The sequence below is a fragment of the Gorilla gorilla genome, chromosome 7, assembly GCF_029281585.2.
Source record: "Gorilla gorilla gorilla isolate KB3781 chromosome 7, NHGRI_mGorGor1-v2.1_pri, whole genome shotgun sequence".
Classification (NCBI taxonomy): Eukaryota; Metazoa; Chordata; class Mammalia; order Primates; family Hominidae; genus Gorilla; species Gorilla gorilla.
In genome coordinates, this window is record NC_073231.2 from 14,472,335 (window position 1) to 14,491,691 (window position 19,357).

Genomic DNA, 19,357 nt, shown 5'->3' on the forward strand with positions numbered 1-19,357 from the left:
GCTGTGTCCCTGGGTGAAGAATTTAACATTTCTTGTGGCTTCAGTTCCTCTATTGCAAAACTGGGACTATATTGGTAGTGACTTATGGAGTTAATGTGCAGATTAAATTAGATAACATATACAAAGAGTAGTCCAAAGTGTTTGCTATGTTGGCAGTGAAGTCCAATAGATACAGCTGTTTTTGTTATTTAATCTTTTGTTTGTCATTTAAAAATTTGTCAGTTACACAAATAATTAGAGAAAATTTAGAAAATTTGAGGAAAACAATAAACAATAATCCTATTCACCAAAACAATCACTTCTGTCATTATTGTATTGCTATTCATTCTTTTTAAAACAATGTTTTTTGAATTCTGTTTTCATTACTTGACATCTTTACATTGTCCTTTAAAAAAAATTGAGACAGGGTCTTGCTCTGTCATTCAGGCTGGAGTGTGATGGCGTGACCACAGCTCACTGTAACCTCTGACCTCCTGGGCCCAAGTGATCCTTTTGCCTCAGCCTTCCAAGTAGCTGGGACTACAGGTGTGCACTACCACGCCTGGCTAATTTTTCCTTTTTCTTTTTTGTACAGACAGAGTCTCACTATGTTGCCCAGGATAGTCTCAAACTCCTGGGCTCAAGCAGTCCTCCCACCTCAGGCTCCCAAAGTGCTGGGATTACAGGTGTGAGCCACCACACCCAGCCTACATTCTACTTTTTATGCTACAAAATAGTCTTTGTAATTATTTTTAATGACTACATGATAATTTTATTAAGAAGGTGGACACTAATTTACTTGTTGGCTGATATACTAATGAATATTTTGGTGATTTTAATTTTTTTCTGTTAGTAATATTTCTGTGCAATGATAAGTATATTACATAGATTTATTCCTCTATAATTGTATTTTTCTCTGGGATATACTTATAGAATTGAAATTATTGAGTCAAGGATAGACACTTTTCATGGCTCTTAACATATATTATAAATCATTTTACTAAAAGTATTATTTCAGTTTGCCATGTCACCAGCAAAAGTTAATTTGGAATAGTTTTTTTTAATGACGAAAGGATTTTTTTGTTTCTTAAATGTTTGCAATAATTTAATACTGAAGGCATTGTGGCTTGAAATATTCTATTGCGCTTAGCCCTCTGACAACATTTCTTATTTTTCTCCTGGTTATTTGCTTAGTCTGCTGGAGCAGAGATCCCTGGCTGGGGCCCAGTATCCATTCTTCTCATCTCCTTGGCAGTAGAATTTTGGATGTTTAGCTTACATATAGCCAATGAATAAAGACTACACTTTCCAGCTTCCTTTGCAGCTATGTGTAGCGATGTGAATCAGTATTGGTGAATGAAGAGTATATTCGTATCTAGTAATAATTTTATCACAATAGCAGCTTAAACAAAACCTATTCATTATCTCCACTTCTGTGGGTCAAGATTCTGGAATTACATAACTATTCTCTGCTTCAGCCTCTGTCTTAAAACTGCAATCAAGGTGGCAGTCAGGTCTGGGGTCTCATCTGAGGTTGGACTGGGGAAGAATCCACTTTCAAGCTCAGGTGGTTGTTGGCGGGATTCAGTTCCTTGTGAACTGTCAGATTGAGGGTCTCTGACCTTTGCTAGATGCTGACTAGAAGCTACGCTTGGTTCCTTGTTACCCGGGCTTCTTCATATATGTCAGCTGAGGTCATCTAAGCCAGCAAGGGAGAGAATTGTCACATCTCATCACCTTTAGCAGATCCTTTGTTAGAAACCAATCACAGGTCCTGCCCACACTACAGAGGACAGGATTACAGAAAGGTATTTGGGATATTTGAGAACCATCTTTGAGTCTGTCTACCACAGGGTGGATGCAAAAGTGATATTCGTAACTTCTGGATATCATCTTTAGAAGAAGAATTTGTGCCTTTTTTCTTACTTGCTAAAATAAAAAGGTGATGGCTGAAGACTCCCCAGCCATTTTGTGTCATGAGGTGGGAACCTCTTGCTGAGGATGGCAGAGCAACAAAATAACAGAGTTTAGGAGTCCCACAGTAGCTGGACTAAACTTCACTGTTATTTTGGATTTTCTGTCATTTGAAGCCAAAATGAATCCTAATGGATAGAGAATTTATTGTGCCAGTTTTAGTCATTTTATATGTTTATAAAATTATTCTAGTGAGATTTTCTCAAGTATTATTATGTACTTTTAAATTACCAGCTTATATTTTAAAATCTTGGCATCTGATATAGTACTATATTAATTATCTTTTTTGTTCATTACATTTTGTCTGAGGTTTATTAATTATACAATTATTTTCAATGACCCAGCATGTGGTTTATTCTCTTTTCTTTTCTTTTTTTTTCTGAGATGGAGTCTTCCTCTGGAGTGCAGTGGTGCGATCTTGGCTCACTGCAAGCTCCACCTCCTGGGTTCACGCCATTCTCCTGCCTCAGCCTCCCAAGTAGCTGGGACTACAGGCGCCCGACACCATGCCCAGCTAAATTTTTTTTTGTATTTTTAGTAGACACGGGGTTCACCATGTTAGCCAGGATGGTCTCGATCTCCTGACCTCGTGATCCACCCCTCCTTTGCCTCCCAAAGCGCTGGGATTACAGGTGTGACCTACCGCGCCCGGCTGCATGTGGTTTATTTTCTAATGTGTGTTTGAATGAATGCAATATAGTACAAAGAGCAGACTGAAGTGGATAGTGGAATTAGAGGAATGTTTGAAGTCAGACTGACTTGAGCTCAAATTTCTTTCACAACTTACGAGCTATGAGGCCTCAGACAAGCTCCCCAACCTTGCTGAGACTAGTATTCTCATCTGCAAAATAGAATAATAATAATACCATATTTGAAATCTTGTAGGGATTAGAGAATGCATATAAAAGGACCATAAACATATTAGGCACTCATTATAAGGAAGTTATTATTATTTCTTCTTTTAATTATTTCCTTCCTTGGGACTCTTTTCTCTCCTGTAATTTTACCCTTATAGCTTAGTATGCTTTTTCTTTTTTTAATTAAACAATTAAAGTTTATGAATTTGTTTCTCAATCCTGCTTACCCTCATTTCATGCTTTGATAAGTACTAATTATTTTCTAAATGATGTATTACAGCCATTTCTCAGTATCTGAATGATATTGGTTCCAGGAGCCCACTGCAGATGCCAAAATTTGTGGATGCTCAAGTCCCTGATATAAAATGGTATAGTATTATATACTACCTACATATATTCTCCCATATGCTTTTTTTTTTTTTTTTTTTGAGACAGTGTCTCACTCTGTCAACCAGGCTGCAATACAGTGGCACGATCACAGCTCACTGCAACCTTCTCCTCCCAGGTTCAAGCAATTCTCCTGCCTCAGCCTCCTGAGTAGCTGGGATTCCAGGTGCACGCCATCATGCTCTGCTAGGTTTTTTTGTATTTTTAATACAGAAAGAGTTTCACCATGTTGGCCAGGCTGGGCTCGAACTCCTGACCTCAGGTGATCTGCCTGCCTTGGCCTCCCAAAATGCTGGGATTACAGGCATGAGCTACCGCGCCTGGCCCCATATACTTCAAATCGTTTCTAGATTACTTATAATACCTAGCACAATGTAAATGGTTATTATATTGTTTAGGGAATAATGATAAGAAAAAAAGTATATATATGTTAGTTATAGGCCTAACTACATAGTATAAATCAGCAACAACATAAACTTTTCTGGATTTTTTTCTGAATATGTTTGATTTACAGTGGGTCGAATCTGCAGATGTGGAACCCATGGATAGTGAGGGCTGACTGTTTTCTACTATTGATCTCCTCTTTTGTCTAGTTATTAGAATACTTCTTTATTTTTTTAGATGAAGTCTCATTCTTGTCAACTAGGCTGGAGTGCAATGGCGCAATCTTGGCTCACTGCAACCTCTGCCTCTCAGGTTCAAGCAATTCTCCTGCCTCAGCCTCCCGAGTAGCTGGGATTATAGTTGCGTGCCACCAGGCTCAACTAATTTTTGTATTTTTAGTAGAGACGGGGTTGCACCATGTGGGCCAGGCTTGTCTCGAACTCCTGACCTCAGGTGATCCACCCGCCTCAGCTTCCCAAAGTGCTGGGATTACAGGCTTGAGCCACTATGCCCGGCCTAGAATACTTCTAAAAAAATTCCAAATATTTGGGGGTAATTCGGGTTATAATTTAAATAAACTACTTTTAGTTTTATTGCATTGTGATTAGGGAATGTGGCCTACCCAATTTCTGTTTTTGTGAATTTATTGAGATTTTCTTTATTTCTGACTACATGATTCATAGTTGGTAAATGTTCTATGGAGCTCTCAGAAAGAGAAGATTTCTTTTTTTTTTTTTGAACAGAGTCTCGCTCTGTTGCCCAGGCTGGAGTGTAGTGACGCAATCTCGGCTCATTGCAAACTCTGCCCCCTGGGTTCATGCTATTCTCTTGCCTCAGCCTCCCGAGTGGCTGGGACTGCAGGCGCCCGCCACCACGCCCAGCTAATTTTTGGTATTTTTAGCAGAGATGGGGTTTCACCATGTTAGCCAGGATGGTCTTGATCTCCTGACCTCATGATCCGCCCGCCTTGGCCTCCCAAAGTGCTGGGATTACAGGCATGAGCCACCATGTCCGGCCAAGAAGATTTATTTTCTGTAGAATATAGTAGTATCAGGTGCCTCAGCTAGATCGATATTCAGGTTCAACGATGCCGGAGCGTGAGTTGGACAACCTCCTGGGAAACCAGCCATAGGCCAGATGTGGCAAGAAGCCATGTAAGCGGCTGGGTGCTGTGCCTCACACCTGTAATCCCAGCACTTTGGGAGGCCAAGGCGGGCAGATCACCTGAGGTCAGGAGTTCGAGACCAGCCTGACCAGTATGATGAAACCCCGTCTGTATTAAAAATACAAAGATTAGTCGGGCATAGTGGTGGGCACCTGTAATCCCAGCTACTTGGGAGGCTGAGACAGAAGAATCGCTTGAACCTGGGAGGCAGAGGTTGCAGTGAGCCAAGATCGAGATCGCGCCACTGCACTCCAGCCTGGGCAACAAGAGCGAAACTCTGTCTCAAAAAAAAAAAAAAAAAAAAAAAGAAGCCATGTGGGCAACAACTCAAAATCTGTCCAAACTGCGATTGAAGCAGATACAGGCATAGTTAGTGAACTAGGATACTGGGGAGTCCATTCGGATTCCTGGGTGGAATTAGACAGTTAAGCAATAAATTGGCTGGGGAACTGGTCTTTAGAGCAAGGCTGTGCTACCATGTGCAAGCACCTAGGAACACTGATGTGCCCTGGGAGCTTCCTCCTTAGCTCCGGGATCTAGGTAGCAGAAGTGATAAAATTGTCCCCATTGCCTAGGAGATGCTGCTGCTTTCTTTCCTTGTCTCTCCCCAGCAGGAAGAGAAGCTCAGGGGTGGCTCCCTACTACAACAGGTAGATACGGTAGTTACAGAAATCAGTGACATTATAGGAGAACACTGGCATGAATTGTATGCCAGGCAAGTCCTCTCTGCTGTCAGTGGAGAGGCCTGAGTAATGGCCCTTGGCAGAGGAAGGCAAGGGCAGATGACGGGACTCTGCCGCTGCGGCAATCAGAGCTGATGTACATTGGGCATCCACACTGGAGCAGACACTGTTACAGGGCTTTCTATGCATTATCACAGACAGCTGTTCCATTACCCCATTTTACTCATGAGGAAAGTGAGGTTCAGAGAAACAAAATATTTCCTTTTATTAAGTGAACAGAAGAGTCAAGAAGTGAACCTGTTTGTGTGATTCCAGTGCTTTATACTTTATGCTAGATGGCTTTTTTCCCCAAAGATCCAGTGACCAGCTATTAAAGGACCACATCCAAGATCCTAGCCTTGGAAAGGTTATAATAGATACATATAAATACAGATTACTTTTTAAAATTATATTGCTCAAATATATTATCAAGCTTGAGGGGCATCTGTTTGATCTGTCAGAGACTGAAATGGCTCATGAAAACTGTATTTCTGCAGTATCTTTTTCATTCTAATGGTTTTAGCTCTAGATCTTTTGTTGCTGCTGTCTTTGATATGGGGCAGTTTGCCATTGTTACGACTTCCATTTTTTTCTTGCATGTTTATAGAAGTACTGCTTTACATGCTGATTATACAACACATATTGAAAGTACACATGCATTCACATACACTTCCAAAGGTTTTTCAGCATTCTACCACCCCTGTAGTTCCTGGGCGATCCATCACAGTTGCATAGATTCTTGCTTAAGTGTGATATGATCATGGTATGGTGATCCTAAGCCATCTTATAATCTATATCAAAAGCATCTTATGTCGATATTTTCTCTTCCCAGATCCAAAAGTGAAAGGATTCATATTTCTCTACACTACCTCTGCTGCTATGTCTTAAAATGCGGATACTTGTTCAATGTCTCTAAATGCCTCATTGGTCCACAGATTAATTTTTAATGATTTAAACATACTCTTTTTTTTTTTTTTTTTTTGAGACAGAGTCTCCCTCTGTCACCCAGGCTGGAATGCAGTGGCACAATCTCGGCTCACTGCAAGCTCCGCCTCCTGGGTTCACGCCATTAACCTGCCTCAGCCTCCTGAGTATCTGGGACTACAGGCGCCCATCACCATGCTCAGCTAAATTTTTTTGTATTTTTAGTAGAGATGGGGTTTCACTGTGTTAGCCAGGATGGTCTCGATCTCCTGACCTCGTGATCCGCCCGCCTCGGCCTCCCAAAGTGTTGGGATTACAGGCGTGAACTACCGTGCCCGGCCCAAACAAACTTTTCAGTAGTTCCTGGTTAAGTAAATTTTCACTTTTTTGCAATAAAGAGACCATTGGGTCATTTTGTGTGTGGACATTCCAGAGGATGTTCAAGGGTGTCCCAGATCCAGATGTAGTTTTATATTCCCTAAAACATGCATACTAAAATGTATTTATCACCTTCAGACATAAAATGATGGAGAATCTTTGAAAACCTGGTACAATGCTCAGGAAAAAAAAAAATCAATCCTGCTAAGTGACTGGACAAGTTAAAATGTCTAAAGCACCACACCAGCTTCCAAAAAGCAATTGGATGATAATCCACAAATTCTGTTATTGTTATTGCATGATCATCTTCATTTTCCAAGAAGCTTTCAAGTCCCTTCTATACTAAGACTAATATATGAAACAGTGATTGAATCTGGATTTGGAGAGTGTCATTCTGATCTTAAAGAATCTGAAGCTCCTTGTAAAGTAGCTGGCTCTCTGCCAGCAGGAATGACCTTCTGTCCTCCAGTGCCTCCCTTATCCAAGATGCCATAAGTATAACACTTCTGGTCATTGTAACTATTGGACTTTGTGACATAAGTTGTTGATTTATTAGTCAGCAGGGATTTGCATACTTTGGGCACATAAATTTTCCTGTGGTTTAGATTTGTTATTTTTAGATAAATATCCCCTTGAACTGAGGTAAGATGTATGAAGGCAAGAGGCTGATGCTGAGATGCAAGATTGCCTTGTCTGACTTGAAAAGAGGATGGAAAATATGTATTTTCTGTAGACCGGCTTGACTTCAAAAATTGTGTTTCAGGTCATTTAAAATTTCTTATTTCAAAATTTAGAAAAGGTAAGAACAGATTGCCACAAAACATGGAGCACTGAGATATGAATTGCCTGCTGTCCAGCCCGTCATGACTTCCTCATTACGGACGAGACAATCACATGTTAACATTCTTTTCAACTATTTATTTATATATTTATTTGAGACAGAGTCTCACTCTGTTGCCCAGGCTGTAGTACAATGGCATGATCTCAGCTCACTGCAACCTCTGCCTCTAGGGTTCAAGTGATTCTCCTGCCTCAGCCTCCTGAGTACCTGGGATTACAGGGGCCCACCACCTTAGCGCCCAGCTAATTTTTGTATTTTTAATAGAGACGAGCTTTCACCATGTTGGTCAGGCTGGTCTCGAACTCCTGACCTCAGGTTTGTTACACGGGTATATTGCATGATGCTGAGGTTTAGGGTATCAATGATCCCATTACCCAGGCAGTGAGCATATTACCCAGTAGTTTTTCAGCCCATGTCCCCCTCCTCCCTCTCCCCAGTAGTCCCCAATATCAGTTGTTCCCATCTTTATGTCCATGTGTGCCCAGAGCTTCACTTCCACTTATAAGTGAGAACATGTAGTATTTGTTTTTCTGTCCCTGCATTAATTTGCTTAGGAAAATAGCCTCCAGCTACATCTGCGTAGCTGCAAAGGGCATGATTTCATTATTTTTTAGGGCTGTGTGGCATTTCTTTCTTTCTTTTTTTTTTTTTGTTTGAGACAGAGTCTTGCTGTCACCCAGGCTGGAGTGCATCGGTGCGATCTCGGCTCACTGCAAGCTCCACCTCCCGGGTTCACGCCATCCTCCTACCTCAGCCTCCTGAGTAGCTGGGACTACAGGCACACGCCACTATGCCTGGCTAATTTTTTGTATTTGTAGTAGAGACGGGGTTTCACCGTGTTAGCCAGGATGGTCTTGATCTCCTGACCTTGTGATCTGCTCACCTCGGCCTCCCAAAGGGCTGGGATTACAGGCGTGAGCCACCGCGCCCAGCCAGGGCTGCATAGCATTTCATGGAGTATGTGTACTACATTTCCTTTGTCCAAGCCACCATCAATGGGCACCTAGGTTGATTCTATGTCTTTGCTAGACAATTACACTTTTGATACCAAGAGTGAGTGACATGAGATGAGAACCTCCATTGCAGAATTCTGGAAGTTATTTGTATTTATTCATGTTGCGGGAAGATGCTACTTCTCATTTCTCAGGTAAGGCAAACTTTGACAAGGATCATTCTAAGGTAAGGCAGAACTTTCCAGGCTTGTTCAGCTGAGATCAAATTCTTTATTCCCTGAAGTGGGAGGATGCAGCTCCTTCCAACTCATGACAGATATCTTCATCTGTTTAACAGGCAGAGTCAGAACCCTGGGCTCCCACTTAGACAATGAGGTATATGTGGTGGATCTTGAGCACCGTTTGCTTGCTTTCTTTGCTGCTCTATTTCCATCAGTGAATGGAATATTCCTTGCAACATCTAGGTTATGTACTAGTAGGGTATCTAAATTAAATGAAGGCAATGAGTGATTCATGTACATTGAGAGTCTTGCCTAAATGGGCAAGTAGATGACAAGGCTGGAGAAGATCAGAGGCTCTTCCTTGGCCTATCTTCACTTTTTGTATAACTTTTAGATTTAGTAAGTCTCACTGGTCTAGAATAATTAGGACATAGTCTAGATCTTCCATATGCCTTCACCAACGTTGGACTTTTCTTTTTTCTTTTTTCTTTTTTTTTTTTGAGACAGTCTCACTCTGTTGCCCAGGCTGGAGTACAGTGGTGCGATCTCAGCTCACTGCAAGCTCTGCCTCCCAGGTTCAAGCCATTCTCCTGCCTCAGCCTCCCAGGTAGCTGGGACTACAGGAGCCCACCACCACGCCTGGCTAATTTTTTTGTATTTTTAGTAGAAACAGGGTTTCACCATGTTAGCCAGGATGGTCTTGCTCTCCTGACCTTGTGATCTGTCCTCCTCGGCCTCCCAAAGTGCTGGGATTACAGGCGTGAGCCACCGCGCCCGGCCAATGTTGGACTTTTCTTACTGGTTAACCTATCATCCCATGTCTACTGTAATCAATGCTTGGTGTGCCACTTGTCAAAGGACTACTCATGTTATTCATCTTCATCACAATTTCTTCACCTAAATCGTTCTCAGCAGACAGTGTTGAAATGCTTGGTATCACCTTCTTCCTCCTCTTCTTATTATTTTATGTACTGTTCACCCTCAGCAACCAAAAGAAAGATGAATAAAATCCTTTTGCAACATCAGTTTTGTTTTTCAAAGGGTTTCACTGAAAAGCTGCTGTTCATATGTTGAAGCCTCTTAGAATTTTGCTCTACAAAATCTCATTTATAGAATTATCAAATTTATAGAATGAAATTACTTCCTTTAACACTTCATTCACCTTTTCCCCCTGCCTGGAATGCCTATTGTCATCTGCCTGATAAACTCGTGCTTCAAGGACCATTTAACTATCTTCTCCCAGCAAGCCCTTTAAAGAAACTCCCTTTCCTCTACTCAGCTCTTTTTTTTTTTTCACTCTGTCACCTAGGCTGGAGTGCAGTGGCGCCATCTCAGCTCACTGGCTCACTACAACCTCCGCCTCCCGGGTTCAAACCATTCTCCTGCCTCAGCCTCCCAAGTAGCTGGGATTAAAAGTGCCTGCCACATGCCTGGCTAATGTTTGTACTTTTAGTAGAGACAGAGTTTCACTGTATTGGCCCGGCTGGTCTCAAACTTCTGACCTCAGGTGATTCGCCTGACTCAGCCTCCCAAAGTGCTGGGATTACAGGCGTGAGCCACTGCACCCAGCCGTACTCAGCTCTTCTCTACTGCTATAGAACCTCTGCTTTAGGAAGCCTTTTTTTTCCTCTGTGTTTTAGCATATTTTGTACATATCATTTGTATGGTACATATAATATTATATCACAGTTGATTACTCCACAGCCCAGATTCAGAACTTCTAGGGACCATGTCTTATTCTCTCTGTCATTATAACCTCGTTCAGAATCTGGTGTACTTAGCATCTGCTCACAGATGTGTGCTGAGTGAGCACATGCCTGTGCAGCACAGGGCTTTTCCACCCTGACCATGAACTGTGATTTTTTTACCCTGTGACTGTCTCCAGGTATCTATTTGCATGAGTGCATGATAAGCTTTAAGGAAAAAGACCAGACCAAAGTCAGGCATGGAAGATTGGGAAGACAGTAAGACGTCTGTTCTGTAAGACCTAAGCTTGATCCCTTTTAAGGAGAGGGGCTTTGGCCAATAATGAAAGAGCTGTTTCCTTGAAGATTTTGTAGGACTCTGGACACTGTCAGTGCTACCCTGGAACCCAGAAAGCACTGTGCAGTACAGGCCTGAGGAGAAGGGTGCCTTCCATTTCTCCACCATAACTGTCTGGTTCTGGGGGTGCAAAGATGCACTGAAAGAACTTCATGACAATTTGTTACCTTGAGGTACCAAAATACAGCTTTGCAAACTTGCAGAGACAGTGCTCTCAGAAGAAGAAATCTCATGGATTGCTGCAACACCAAAAATAATGGCAGTGACAAAGGCCGGGCTCTCTTGGAAGTGATCTGCAGGCAGCCAACATTTAAAACAAGGCCAGCCAGGAGGTTGAGGCTGTAGTGAGCTATGATCTTGCCATTGCACTCTAGCCTCAGTGACAAAGCAAGACCTTGCCTCTAAAAAAATAAAATAAAATAAAATAGGCCAGGCACAGTGGCTAACACCTGTGATCCTAGCACTGTGGGAGGCTGAGGCAGGTGGATCACCTGAGGTCAGGAGTTCAAGACCAGCCTGGCCAACATGGTGAAACCCTGACTCTACTAAAAATACAAAAATTAGCTGGGCATGGTGGCGGGCACCTATAATCCCAGCTACTCAGGAGGCTGAGGCAGGAGAATTGCTGGAATACAGGAGAGGGAGGCTGCAGTGAGCCAAGATGGTACCACTGCACTCCAGCCTGGAAGACAGAGCAAGACTCCATCTCAAAAAACAAACAAACAAAAACAAAAACAAGAAAACCAACAACAGCAAAAAAATTGTTTTTAACTTAAAAAGTCAAACATTTTAAAAAAAATTAAAAAGAGACCAGAAGAGAGGACTGTGAGCACACAGGGCCCCTCAGAAAACTCCCAAGACAGATGGGAAGACTTGGGGACAGAGGTTAATGACCAGCCTTCTGCAGGTGGGGTCACCCCACCAGCACCACTGGATTTAAAGGGAACATAACCTAATTTGTACTGTCTGGTGTGGCCTACGAAAGCTTGGGTTACAACTGAATAACAGTTTCATCATTTTGAATAGGGGATATACATAAGATGCTAAAAATCACATGCTTATTAGAATTATGTTTTGATTAAGTGCCTTTACAGACATGTTAAAACATTGATTAGGTGGCTCAGGGGAGGAGAAAGTTTCCCATTTCCTGAGCTTACCACCATGGAATCAATCATTTGAGTGGGCATTGAACATGGAGTGTTCACCTTGAAAGATGAAAGTCCACAAGAGAAATGTGTTTGACAGGAGGTGGAGGAAAGGGCGGCTGTCTGTCTGCCAGAGACTTCAAAAGGGAATTTACCTTGGTGATTTCACCGCAGTCTAAGGGCTGGCCCTTAGTTTTTCAGGTTCAGAAACTGAGAAAATTGGTTTTGTCAGCACACGGAGGTAAGATCGGTTTATCGGGCTCTCAGTCACACTCACCAAGTTCACAAGAGACGGGTGTGTAAATCAAAATGCCATTTTATTAATTTACGATGACAAGTAAAATCAGCCAAGAGATCCGACACACATCCTGTTTCAAGCACGTTCTCTCCCTGTGGTGCAATCTAGGTGGGAAGTCAAGTGATCATCAGAAGACAGCCTGGAGAGGCTAGAATCAGAGTGAGAAGAGGGCGCCGGCTGCCTGATTGGAAAGTTAACTGAAGCCGATGCTTCACTCTCCACCAAAGGGATAGGAATCTCCAGACAGGTCACCCACTCCCGCACAGACCTGGACGTACATGACTCCCTCTTCCTCTTGGACACGGTTTTGTCCTGTGCTGGGCACACCTCTTGTACCAGACATGTTCTTTGTTCTGCAGTGTCAATTCCATGGATTATGTTACAGCCCAGTTCTTGATCTTCTTTGACCTTGCCTCCACCCTGCCTACCAAGTGAAGCCAGGAAATAGACAACTGTCCCAGAGCGACCCTAACTGAGCTTCAGGGTCCTCAGTGGCTATCATGTTCTGCTGAAGTTAGGAAATGTCATGTGATCACGTGTGATCTGTGTGTAAACCTAACAACCTCCCCACCCCCAACCCGGGCTTCGCCTGCCAATCTTCCAGGCAGGTTGAGTGGTGCAGAGGCTAATGAATTGATAATGATGGGTGATCAATACCTTTATCTCAGAACAGGGGCTGCCTCTTCTCTGTAAACCATTTGCTACCTTAATTCAACCCAGAGTAAGCTGTGGTTGGGAGCTGAACTGATGAGAGCACTGCTCGAGTCCTAGAATTACAGGCTCATTCCCTGCATTGGCACTCAGACATGATACCTGAAATGCTCAGGATGTTAGCTGACATCTTTGTGAAAAGGAAAGAAGTATCCTAAAGGTAACCGCTTTGGTTTGGTTTGTGGGGAAAGAAATCTTCCCTGCCTTCACAGCTTTCAGTGCTGCCCGTTTGTTCTAATGTGTTCTGACTTCCCCAGCTCAGCACTTCCTTAGACACCTCCCTCACCAACAGGATGGCCGTGTCAGCCTCCACTGGGCTTAAATTATATGAATAGACAGCAATGCAGAGAGCTTGTCATGTGCTAGACTCTCTTTGCAGCACTTTACATATTAATTCCTTGAACTTTCATAATAATCCTTTGATGTTTGGCACTATGATTTCCTTCATATTACAGATGAGGAGAGGAGACATGGAAATTAAGTAACTTGCCCAAGGTCACTAACTAATGAGTAGCAGGGCCAGAATCTAACACCGTCAGCCCACCTTCCTATCCACAGTGGTAAGCAGAGCTGAAAGATTTCTGTACATGTATTCAATTCTCCCCGTATTAAATTTTAGCTGATGATGCTAAAGTTGCCATCTGGGTTTCCAGGAATCTGCTTGAAAACTTGGATATATTGGCCGGGCGTGGTGGTTCATGCCTGTAATCCCAGCACTTTGGGAGGCCAAGGCGGGTGGATCACGAGGTCAGGAGATCAAGACCATCCTGGCTAACATGGTGAAACCCCATCTCTACTGAAAATACAAAAAAACTAGTTGGCTGTGGTGGCGGGTGCCTGTAGTCCCAGCTACTTGGGAGGCTGAGGCAGGAGAATGGCATGAACAAGGAAGGCGGAGCTTGCAGTGAGCCAAGATAGCGCCACTCTGCTCCAGCCTGGGCAACAGAGAGAGACTCCATCTCAAAAAAAAAAAAAAAAAAAAAAAGAAAGAAAGAAAATCGGGGCATATTAACAACATATATTTGCTTCTGCTGTTTGTCCATTCTTGGATAAAGCATTAATCTCCCCGGAAGTCAGTTTGTTTAAACTCAGGGGAGTAGACTACAGAATGTCTAAGCTCCCTTCTAGTTTTGACTTTCTGAGTTTACTACTGTGGTCACCATTGCCCCACTACTACTACTTTGTATTTGCATGGAGTTTAACATTGTGCATAATAATGGAGTTTAACAATGTACATAATAATGTACATACCTACATTTTATTTTATCATTAAATGGCCACTGAGCTAAAAAGTAATTTTTATTTACTTATCTATTTCCAGAGATATCTGGTATAGTGCTGTGCATAGTAGGTACTTCTCATTTGCTTACTAACTAACTTGAACTGATTCTCACTATCATCCTGTAAGATGGGCATGGAACATTATTATCTTCACTGTACAGATGAACAAACTAATGATTAGGGGGTTTAATAAGTGACCTAAAATCATAGAGTTCCTTTTAAGCTCTCCTTTATTTCCTTTCATCCATCCCTCGCTGGCATGGTAAATGCACCTGTCCTCCTACAGAAACAAATTCTCAAGCAATAAACAACACTACATATTTTATTTCCTAGGCAGCTGTCTGCCAGAGAAACAAGAAGATTATGCCTGGCATAATGTGTAACTTTTCTAGCTACTCATTTAACAGAACAAATTGTCCTAAGGTGGTTTTTGTGGAGCTATGAAGGGACTGAATGCTGTGAGTACATGTCATTTTCAAATTGCATAATTGGCAGCTAAAGATGAACTTGTGATAGCATTTTGTTTACTGAATTAGAACTTCTCAGTGTTGAACAATGATTCATGCAAGATCACCCAGGAGCTTTGCGCAATAAAAAGATAGCTCAAGTGACTCAGACTTCAACATCTTACAGTGTGTGTATGTGACTCCTTTTTTGTTATAGGGTAAAGTAGTCCAAACTTCTGCAAACCACAAATCTAACAGAGATGAAAACAGCAAGTTAAAAATTGAAGCATACTTTGGTTAAATAGGGTGTTATATAGATTCATTAATGACTTTTGCCATCAAAATTTTTCCAAAGAGATACTCTTTGCACATGGAGGACAAGAGCACTAATTATCTTAAGATCATCCTGAAGTTTAATTCCCTGCGGTTCTGTTCTCTGGGAACTGTTTAGCTCTTCCAAGCTTCACATTCTCCAGACTTTCAAAGGGATGTCGGCCTCAGATGGGATGATCCTCTGGGAAAACAGAGCTCCATAAATACATCAAGTCTAATTATCAGCATGAAAAACCCTTTTTGAGGATGCCTGGGGGTAGCCAGGATCGGAAGACAGGAGAAAAGGAAAGGGCGGAAAGAGATGAGAGATGAAAGAATCATGTTCGCTGGAACGTGGCCCATGGCCCATCCAAAGGAAAAGTGTAGACACTTATGTTTGGGTATTAGTTATCTGTGTGCTTGCTCTTCTTCCTTGAGAAATGGCTGGACTCCTCTGCAACTGCTGTGCTTTCTCTCCTTCTTTCTTTTCTTTTCTTTTTTTTTTTTGGGATGGAGTCTGGCTGTGTCACCCAGGCTGGAGTGCAGGGGCGCAATCTCGGCTCACTGCAAGCTGCGCCTCCCAGGTTCATGCCATTCTCCTGACTCAGCCTCCCGAGTAGCTGCGATTACAGGCACCCTCCACCACCCCTGGCTAATTTTTTGTATTCTTAGTAGAGATGAGGTTTGTTTCACCGTGTTAGCCAGGATGGTCTCGATCTCCTGATCTCGTGACCGCCTGCCTTGGCCTCGCAAAGTGTTGGGATTACAGGCATGAGCCACCGCGCCCAGCCAACTGCTGTGCTCTTTCAAAAATGCCTTTGAGGGGCAAGAAATGAAGGTCTAGACATAGTTTTAATGGGATATTCTTTATCCCATTCACTCACAGAAATTCCTATGCTCAGCTAATAGATTGTAAGCCACTTGAGGGCAGGGACATTTTGTTTGACATCTCTAGCTCCTTTTTTCTCTGAATTCCTTCTTGCTTTTCACGATCAGGTTCATGTCGTTTCTTGAAGGAATGTTCAGCCGAGTTCTAAATAATTTTTTAATTAGAAAATTAGGTGTTGGGAGATCATCTGGGGAGGTTCCAAGATGGCTGAATAGGAACAGCTCCAGTCTACAGCTCCCAGCATGAGCAACGCAGAAGATGGGTGATTTCTGCATTTCCAAATGAGGTACCAAGTTCATCTCACTGGGGCTCGTTGGACAGTGGGGGCAGGACAGTAGGTGCAGCCCACTGAGTGTAAGCCAAAGCAGGGTGAGACATCGCCTCACGCAGGAAGCTCCAGGGGTCAGGGAATTCCCTTTCCTAGCCAAGGGAAGGGGTGACAGATGGTACCTGGAAAATTGGGTCACTCCCACCCTAATACTGCGCTTTTCCAATGGTCTTAGCAAACAGCACACCAGGAGATTATATCCCGCACCTGGCTTGGAGGGTCCCACGCCCATGGAACCTCCCTCATTGCTAGCACAGCAGTCTGAGATTGAAATGCAAGGTGGTGGTGAGGCTGCGGGAGGGGCACCCGCCATTGCTGAGGCTTGAGTAGATAAACAAAGCCTCTGGGAAGCTCGAATTGGGTGGAGCCCAACGCAGCTCAAGGAGGCCTGCCTGCCTCTGTAGACTCCACCTCTGGGGGCAGGGCATAGCCGAACAAAAGGCAGCAGAAACCTCTGCAGACTTAAATGTCCCTCTCTGACAGCTTTGAAGAGAGTAGTGGTTCTCCCAGCACGGAGTTTGAGATCTGAGAACGCACAGACTGCCTCCTCAAGTGGGTCCCTGACCTCCGAGTAGCCCTCCTGGGAGGCACCCCCAGTAGGGGCAGACTGACACCTCACATGGCCAGGTACCCCACTGAGACAAAGCTTCCAGAGGAACCATCAGGCAGAAACATTTGCTGTTCAGCAATATTCGTTTTTCTGCAGCCTCTGCTGCTGATACCCAGACAAACAGGGTCTGGAGTGGACCTCCAGCAAACTCCAACAGACCTGCAGCTGAGGATCCTGACTGTTAGAAGGAAAACCAACAAACAGAAAGGATATCCACACCAAAACCCCATCTGTACGTCACCATCATCAAAGACCAAAGGTAGATAAAACCACAATGATGGGGAAAAAACAGAACAGAGAAGCTGAATATTCTAAATATCAGAGCACTTCTGCCCCTCCAAAGGAACGCAGCTCCTCACCAGCAATGGAACAAAGCTGGATGGAGAATGACTTTGACGAGTTGAGAGAAGAAGGCTTCAGACGATCAAACTTCTTCAAGCTAAAGGAGGAAGTTCGAACCCAACACAAAGAAGTTAAAAACCTTGAAAAAAGATTAGATGAATGGCTAACTAGAACAACCGGTGTAGAGAAGTCCTTAAATGACCTGACTGAGCTGAAAACCATGGCACAAGAACTACCTGATGAATGCATAAGCTTCAGTAGCCGATTTGATCAACTGGAAGAAAGGGTATCAGTGATTGAAGATCAAATGAATGAAATGAAGGGAGAAGAGAAGTTTAGAGAAAAAAGAGTAAAAAGAATTGAGCAAAGCCTCCAAGAAATATGAGACTATGTGTAAAGACCAAATCTACGTCTGATTGGTGTACCTGAAAGTGACGGGGAGAATGGAACCAAGTTGGAAAACACTCTTCAGGATAGTATCCAGGAGAACTTCCCCAACCTAGCAAGACAGGCTAACATTCAAATTCAGGAAATACAGAGAACGCCACAAAGATACTCCTCAAGAAGAGCAACTCCAAGACACATAATTGTCAGATTCACCAAAGTTGAAATGAGGGAAAAAATGTTAAGGGCAGCCAGAGAGACAGGTCAGGTTACCCACAAAGGGAAACCCGTCAGACTAACAGTGGATCTTTCAGCAGAAACTCTATAAGCCAGAAAACAGTGGGGGCCAATATTCAACATTCTTAAAGAAAAGAATTTTCAACCCAGAATTTCATAACCAGCCAGACTAAGCTTCATAAGTGAAGGAGAAATAAAATCCTTTACAGACAAGCAAATGCTGAGAGATTTTGTCACCACTAGGCCTACCCTACAAGAGCTCCTGAAGGAAGCACTAAACGTGGAAAGGAACAACCGGTACCAGCCACGGCAAAAACATGCCAAATTGTAAAGACCATCAAGGCTAGGAAGAAACTGCATCAACTAATGAGCAAAATAACCACCTAACATCATAATGACAGGATCAAATTCACACATAACAGTATTAACCTTAAATGTAAATGGGCTAAATGCTCCAATTAAAAGACACAGACTGGCAAATTGGATAAAGAGTCAAGACCCATTAGTGTGCAGTATTCAGGAGACCCATCTCACATGCAGAGACACACATAGGCTCAAAATAAAGGGATGGAGGAAGATCTACCAAGCAAATGGAAAATAAAAAAAGGCAGAGGTTGCAATCCTAGTCTCGGATAAAACAGACTTTAAACCAACAAAGATCAAAAGAGACAAGGCCATTACATAACCATTATGTAACCCTTTACCAAAAGGGATCAATTCAACAAGAAGAGCTAACTATCTTAAATATATGTGCACCCAATACAGGAGCACCCAGATTCATAAAGCAAGTCCTTAGAGACCTACAAAGAGACTTAGACTCCCACACAATAGTAATGGGAGACTTTAACACCCCACTGTCAACATTAGACAGATCAACGAGACAAAAAGTTAACACAGATACCCAGGAATTGAACTCAGCTCTGCACCGAGTGGACCTAATAGACATCTACAGAACTCTCCACCCCAAATCAACAGAATATACATTCTTCTCAGCACCACATCGCACTTATTCCAAAATTGACCACATAGTTGGAAGTAAAGCACTCCTCAGCAAATGTAAAAGAACAGAAATTATAACAAACTGTCTCTCAGACCACAGTGCAATCAAACTAGAACTCAGGATTAAGAAACTCACTCAAAACTACTCAACTACATGGAAACGGAACAGCCTACTCCTGAATGACTACTGGGTACATAATGAAATGACGGCAGAAATAAAGATGTTCTTTGAAACCAATGAGAACAAAGACACAACATACCAGAATCTCTGGGACACATTTAAAGCAGTGTGTAGAGGGAAATTTATAGCACTAAATGCCCACAAGAGAAAGCAGGAAAGATCTAAAATTGACACCCTAACATCACAATTAAAAGAACTAGAGAAACAAGAGCAAACACATTCAAAAGCTAGCAGAAGGCAAGAAATAACTAAGATCAGAGCAGAAATGAAGGAGATAGAGACACAAAAAACCCTTCAAAAAATCAATGAATCCAGGAGCTGGTTTTTTGAAAAGATCAACAAAATTGATAGATCATTAGCAAGACT